The 6751-nt window shown below is 28.4% G+C and overlaps 1 long non-coding RNA gene across 5 annotated transcripts in view; it reads right to left on the bottom strand.

Moving 5' to 3' along the window:
• Positions 1–764: 764 nt before the first annotated feature.
• The window catches only part of LOC116853182, a 7173-nt gene continuing 1186 nt past the window's right edge, over positions 765–6751 (bottom strand). Inside the window, exons 1-9 of one of the 5 annotated variants that reach the window (XR_004379920.1) lie at positions 6242–6739; positions 5994–6161; positions 5430–5623; positions 5195–5349; positions 4854–5107; positions 4526–4705; positions 4295–4457; positions 4068–4204; positions 765–3930 (exon numbers count right to left, since the gene is read on the bottom strand). This is a non-coding gene — a long non-coding RNA (uncharacterized LOC116853182). Of the gene's footprint in view, positions 3931–4067; positions 4205–4294; positions 4458–4525; positions 4706–4853; positions 5108–5194; positions 5350–5429; positions 5624–5993; positions 6740–6751 lie in introns of those variants that run through there. The other 4 variants (XR_004379923.1, XR_004379919.1, XR_004379921.1 and 1 more) reach the window with 4 other exon arrangements.

Raw genomic sequence — 6751 nt, 5'->3', positions numbered from 1 at the left:
GGCCTTTCTGCCTTATTTCCCTCGGTGGCGGTAATGTTATTCGGAGTTTTGCCCATAAGTCTACTCCAATGAGCATGGGGCTTTCAAGGTTTGGTATAACGTCAAACGTGTGCCAGTATCTTCTGTCTCTTATCGTAACTGGTACCTTTACCTTTCCTTGAGTTTTTATACTTGTGCCATTCGCCAGGCGTATTGATTTGTCTCTTTTCTGTGTCGGATGTTGCCACTTGTTTGCTAACATCGCGGTTCTCCGGCTTATACATGAGATCTCGGATCCAGAGTCGATTAGTGCATTAAGCGGTGTCTTGTATATCTTGATCCTTATATGCGGGCGCGGTGTGTATTTTATGTGCGGTGTTCTTGGGACCGAGGGTCGCCCTATTGCTCCTCGGTCCGTGCGGCGTTTCCCGGTCGTGGATGGCAGTCTTTTGTTAAAACTCCATCTCTTCCGCATTGGGAGCAAAATTTCTTTGCCGGTTGTCTGCAGAATCGTCTTGTATGCCCCCTTTGTTTGCAGCGCCAGCAGCAATCCGTGGCATTGTATATTGCTGCCGTTTGCGATGATGTGCGTGCATTTGTGCGCATACTTTTCCTCTGACGCTCAATATCCTCTATCTCTGCTGCTTGGGCCCCTAGTTCTCTTAATATGTGTATATTCTCCCGTCTGATGTGCACACAGAAAAAACAGTTTTTAGATGTAACAAAAATTTGATATACCGAACCAAATAATTTGGTTAATATATGATTAACCAAATGTTTGGTTACTTGAACCAAAAAATTTGGTTCCTTTTATTTAGTTATTACAACCAAAATGTTTTTTTTGCCTTAAATAAAAATATATTAATGACAACCATATTTATGGTAGAGAATTTTATTCTTGTATTACAAAATAATCGCCATCAATTGATTTTACTAACGAAGTAACGTTGTACTTATTAACTGACTTACAATTACATTTTAAAGTTTTCCATTTTGTCGTAAATGAAACGCGATAAGCGTGCAAATGTCTCGAAAAACTAAGTGTTTCTAAAATTTGCAAAATAAAAAATGGTTTTCTTGCTTCATTTAAGCAAATAAAATGTATAATACCATAAACGGGTAACACATCCGTTACACTTAAATTTAATACAAATCGTGGTTTAAATAAAATGCTTTGAATTTTAATCCATGAAACAATTGTATAAGTTTTTGGTAAATATTCTTTGAACAAATCAAAATGAGGGTGAGAATATGCAGAATCTGTAGAAACACTTGGCCCGAGTGACATTTCATCAGTTAATGAAATTTCATTAAGTAATCTATAATTCAATTTTAACAGGTGTTTCAATGTAAGAGTAAATGGCAAATTTTTTCTACTAATTATAATATGTGATTCTATCTTTGACTCTTTATGTTTCGCTTCGAAACGCATACACCAAAGATTCACTAAAGGTCCTACACGAAGCATAAGTTGTGCAACATATTATGATGTTTTGTTTTTAAAGTGTTTCCAAATAATCTAATGTAAATTTCATGATGTTCCGTTACCAAACATTGCAAATATTTAACTTCTTGCAATGAAAAAGATCTAGCGTTTAAAATATCAATTATCGCTCTTAGAGTAAGGTATAATTCCCAATGAGAATCATTTAGAGGTACAAGATCGCCAATAATGAGACCAAAATATTTCGTAAAACGCATTACTTGAGTTGCTGAAAAAAAAAAAACCTAAACAATACTTATTTAATTTTTCTTTTTTTAAAAAAGGAATTCGATTGCTCAATTCACTTACGCCAAAGTCAAAAGCTCCAATACGATCATTTAGATCTTGAAATGTAAAAAGTTTTAAATTTGTAATATACTGCAATATAATTTGAGACAGATCGTACTCGCAAACTCCTTCATAAATATCATGCATGATATCAAGAGCACTGTTCTCCAAAATATGAAAATCTTCTATTTCATTAAATAATTATCTTCTATTTCATTCTTCATTTATTCCAGTTGTAGTAACATCATTATTTTCAACATCAAGTTTGTAATTTTCTATATTACGCAAAAGTTCAGATTTTTCATAAGTTGCACTCAGTAATTCGTTACGAGATATTTTACATACTGAACATGGGCTATTGGCCGAAAAAGATTGAACGAACCCACCTATTTCGTGACGACCAAGATTATCTGCTACAAATAAAGAACAATTTACATAAACATCAATGTTATCCTTTGTCGTGTAAACTGGATGTGTATGTAAAAATTTCAGTTCTTTAATAAGTGGTAGAAAAATCTTTCGATTTCCAAATTCTTTTCGATCACTACTGTTAAATAGTAATGCAATCTGTATATTAAGAAGATGAGATTGAGCATGTGGAGATATACATGGCAAAGAGTAATATACAGCACCAATTTTATGAGTACCAGTTCGTGAGCCAAGTGGATCATTTACTTCAAATTCATTGTAATAAAATATAAGAGGAATAATTATCCTATTCGGATACTTTTCTTGTAATTTTTTAAATAATTGAGCCTGAATTATATTTGAGATACCATTTGATTCCATTGATAAGTTTCGCATATAATTTAAAATTTGTTGTAAGAAACCAGGAAGAGCAAATAATTTTTATATTACTGGTTTTACAGATATATATTGACCGGTTACATTGGTAGGTACAATTGTGTAATTTGAACCAATTTTTTTCCCGATATTTTGCTGTCCAATTATATACGATTCTGGTTCTATTAAGGTATCTTGTTCTTTAAAATATTTAAATCGTTTGAATTCTGTATCAAGTGATTCAAATGGATTTTCAAATAAGTTAAAAATTTGCTCAATTTTATTCTGGATTACACTATCGTTTGTGATCAAATCTAGAATATTTGGTTTAAGATATGAAAATATTATTTTATTGACAAACATACGTGTAGAATCAACAATTTCTTGTACATGCATTCTATTCATTGACAATTCATTATAAAAGCTAGCTGCAAATTTTGCAGCTTCGTGTTGTAATTCTTTTTTTAAGTCGACAAAAGTCTGCTCAGTGTTGTCAAAATTATAAGTAAATTCTTCTTGACTCACAAACAAATCGGAAGTAAGAATATCAAAATCTCTGTTATCATTTGTGGCTGATATATCAACAGCAGAACTTTTTATATTCGAAGATTTTTTATTATCTTTCGAATGATCAGTAATTAAATGATTTTTAAAAACATTTATATTTTGAAAAATACGATAACAGTAATTTTGCATACATACGTAACGATCACATAATTCAAATGTGTGAAATAAAGAAAAATGACGGATAAACGGATTAATATCTTTGAACTTTGTCTCACATAAATGGCAACGGAACATCTTGAATGATAGAATCACAATCGCAAGATATTTTTATAAGTAGCGTAAAGAAAAATAACATAAAATATTTCAAATTTCAAAATTCAAGCATGGAAACAACTCTAATGTGCATATTAACACTATTTTATACGCTTAATGATATATAAAACTATATTTTTATAATTAATCAGTCAAAATATATATAAAATGAAATATAAAATATAGAATTTTACTCAAACACAACTGTCTTAAATATATGTTCGATAAAGTCACATATTGGATTAAAGTCTATTCAAATTATCGATCAGAGTCATTACAGACTTACTATATTTATCCCATTTTGTTGTTCGTTCATAAATATATTTTTGTATAAAAAACAAAATCTGTTCGCAGGCAGGTGGATATTTGACATTCAGAACTTGAAAAATCTTGTACAAAATGTCAACAGCCTTTAAGACATTTTCCATTTTATACATTATATCATCAATGATGATATAAAATGCTTCAATTGCGGTGAGTTGTGATCCTATTGCAATTATGTACGGCTGTAGAGTTTCTTTTAATTTATTGGCGTTCTCTCGTCTTCGACGTTTTACTATTTCCAAATCTCCTGGTACCTATAATATTCAAATTTTTATTACTAACTAATTAGTGTCTATATAATTTTAAATTTTAGATCTAAGATAACTTATTAATTAATGTCTCGTTAAAATTTGATTATAAAATATTATTTAATTATAAATAAATAGCTTACTTTAATATGACAAATAAAAGCATCTATTGATTCTGCTATAGTAGGTCGCCATGTCTTCTTTCTTCCTGATATCTTTAGTCGCACATTGGAAGGACACAGCACTGGTATTAAAGAAAGCAGTGCCGCATTTCTACATTCTATACAACATAATTAAATAAAAACTTACGTAAACTTGACATTTATTAAGTTCATTTTTATATCTAATTTTATATTAAATATTTTATTACCATTTCCTTTTTCGTATAATTGAATCTCTTCCAGTTGTTTAACAAAAGTTTTATCTTTTATCATTCGATTTTGCAGTAATATTTCGAATTTTTCAGATAGTTCAGGCCACTCGTTATAAATATTTGATTTTTTATCGATTAAGGCATTATAATCATTATCCAGCTGAAATGTAAAAAACAATATAATATAAAATATAAAATTGAAAAAAATGAATTTTTTATTATACGTACAAGCACGTAACCAAATTCCTGTTCACTGGATATTCTTTAAAAATGTCATAAACGTTTCCTGTATGTTGCTTTATAAAATCTTGTCTTAGTTCAGAGATTTATCCCAATGTTCTTTTACAGCCGACCAAGGTGTTGTATTATATCGTAACCATTGCAGGTGTGTTTTACAAGCACGTTTAGCTATATTTACATTTAAATTTAGTAAATTTAATTCTGAATTTTTTTTAAGATCTTTTACAAGATATATTACTGTCACTTTGATTAAATTTATAACATATTTAAGAAAATATAATTTTAAAAAATAACTGTTTTATTGTTATATACGTACTTTCAGGATTAACGTATAATTCAATATTTGAATCATCTATATTTTCATCAGTTTTTTTTCGTTTTAATATAAGTCCAATTTGTCGACATACATCGAGTTTATTTCGATAAAAATCCCGCAGTTTTCCTTTTGACACTTTTTGGGACGGTCCTTCAGATTTTGGTGGAACATAATAAAATGCTTGTTGCTCATTCGGAAACAAGGCCCTGATTTTTTGTGATAAAACGTCGAAATCGGCATTCAGCAAACGAACTCTGTAAGCATTAAATCATATTTATAAAAATACATATTGATATAAAAACAGAATACAAATATTTTTTATTAATATTTAGCAACATTACATTTCTATCTCATCATCAGATTTTTTAAATATAAATTGATTAATAAAAAGTTCGGTTAATTTTCTACGTTTGGCTTCATCGAGTATGTCATGCTTCTCATAATGTTTAATAATAATTTGTCCATCTATAAAGCTTAGTAACAATTTTTTCAAATCCTATAAAAAAAATACTTGTAAAATATTAATAACATTAATTAAATATTTATAAAATTATATTTTGCATAGAAATGTTATACCGTATTTTGAACTGATGCAGATTGATTTAAAACGTATAAAATTGTATTTTGATTGTTGTCATCTTTTTTTGATACTTTCTTTTTGATGCTACATTCTCTTAAATTAAAATTATCATCTTCGAAACTTGATGCATCTTCGATACTTGATGAACAGTTTAATGAATCTTCAAGAACATTTTTTGTGCATACGATGTCTGTAAACAAAAAAAACATTTCTGATTATATTTCTTTCGATTATTTTATGACTACGATCGACTTGCTACAAATGCTTCGGAGCGTTCTTCCTCTCTTTGTCTCTTTATTAAAAGTAAAGAGAAAAAAATGCTTTGAAGCATTTGTAACATCAAGTTGACTGCAATCTATATATATTGTGCAATTCAATTTATATCATATAATTTAATTTAGAGTTATAATATTTGTATTAACTATTTATTTATATATTTTATTATTTTAAATTTATTTATTTTTTTAACAAGTATTTTATTATAATATTATATTATAATTATTATATTATTATATTTATTTATATTACTATAATATTTTAACAAACATTTTTATAAATACCGAAGGTTGTGAATCACTGCAGGATAATTCTACTTTTTCAAAATTTTCTTTAGAAATTTCTTCTTTTTCTTTATAGATAGGAGGTAATCCTGTAAGGGATCTTGATAACTGCTGGCATGATTTTAATTGTTCCAGTTTATTATCATCTGAGGTTGCACGCGATTTCTCCTGTAAAAATAGTAATAATTTTTGTATACACTTTACTTCTATTTATTAAAATTAAAAAAAAAATTAAAATTGTGTTTTACCAATTTTATATTGTCTATCAATAATTTTCTTTTTTCAAGAAAACAACGAATTCCTCCAATTGTTGTTATTATACGTGACACTTCAGTCTCAGTTATATTTAGAAAAGCTTCCTTATCAATGTCTTCTTCTAAATTCAATAAGATATGAATATAAAATAAAAAAATTAATATTGTTTGACGATTTAATTTAAACCTAATTTTAATTGTAAATTACAATCGGTCATATTATCTTAATCAATGAAAAATATTCACCATATTAGAATGTGCATTTTTTTTCTCTGCCACCGATCTAAGATTGTGTGTATAACAATAAGAAACGTCTAACCGAAACAAATACCAATCAGTGTATTATTGTTCGAAAAAAAAAACAGTGTAATCGTTATTCAATTATTTCACTTTCACAGTCTTGCTTAGCAACAAACTCTTTCTCTAAAAAGCGTATAAAGCGTATATAATATAGTATATTATAGTTTAATGACGAAATGTTACCATATTAAGGTTATGACCGAA

Source organism: Odontomachus brunneus, unplaced genomic scaffold (genome assembly GCF_010583005.1).
Source record: "Odontomachus brunneus isolate Ranch 3 - 2012 unplaced genomic scaffold, Obru_v1 Obru_scaffold_284, whole genome shotgun sequence".
Taxonomy (NCBI): Eukaryota; Metazoa; Arthropoda; class Insecta; order Hymenoptera; family Formicidae; genus Odontomachus; species Odontomachus brunneus.
This window is presented reverse-complemented; position numbering and strand designations above follow the sequence as displayed.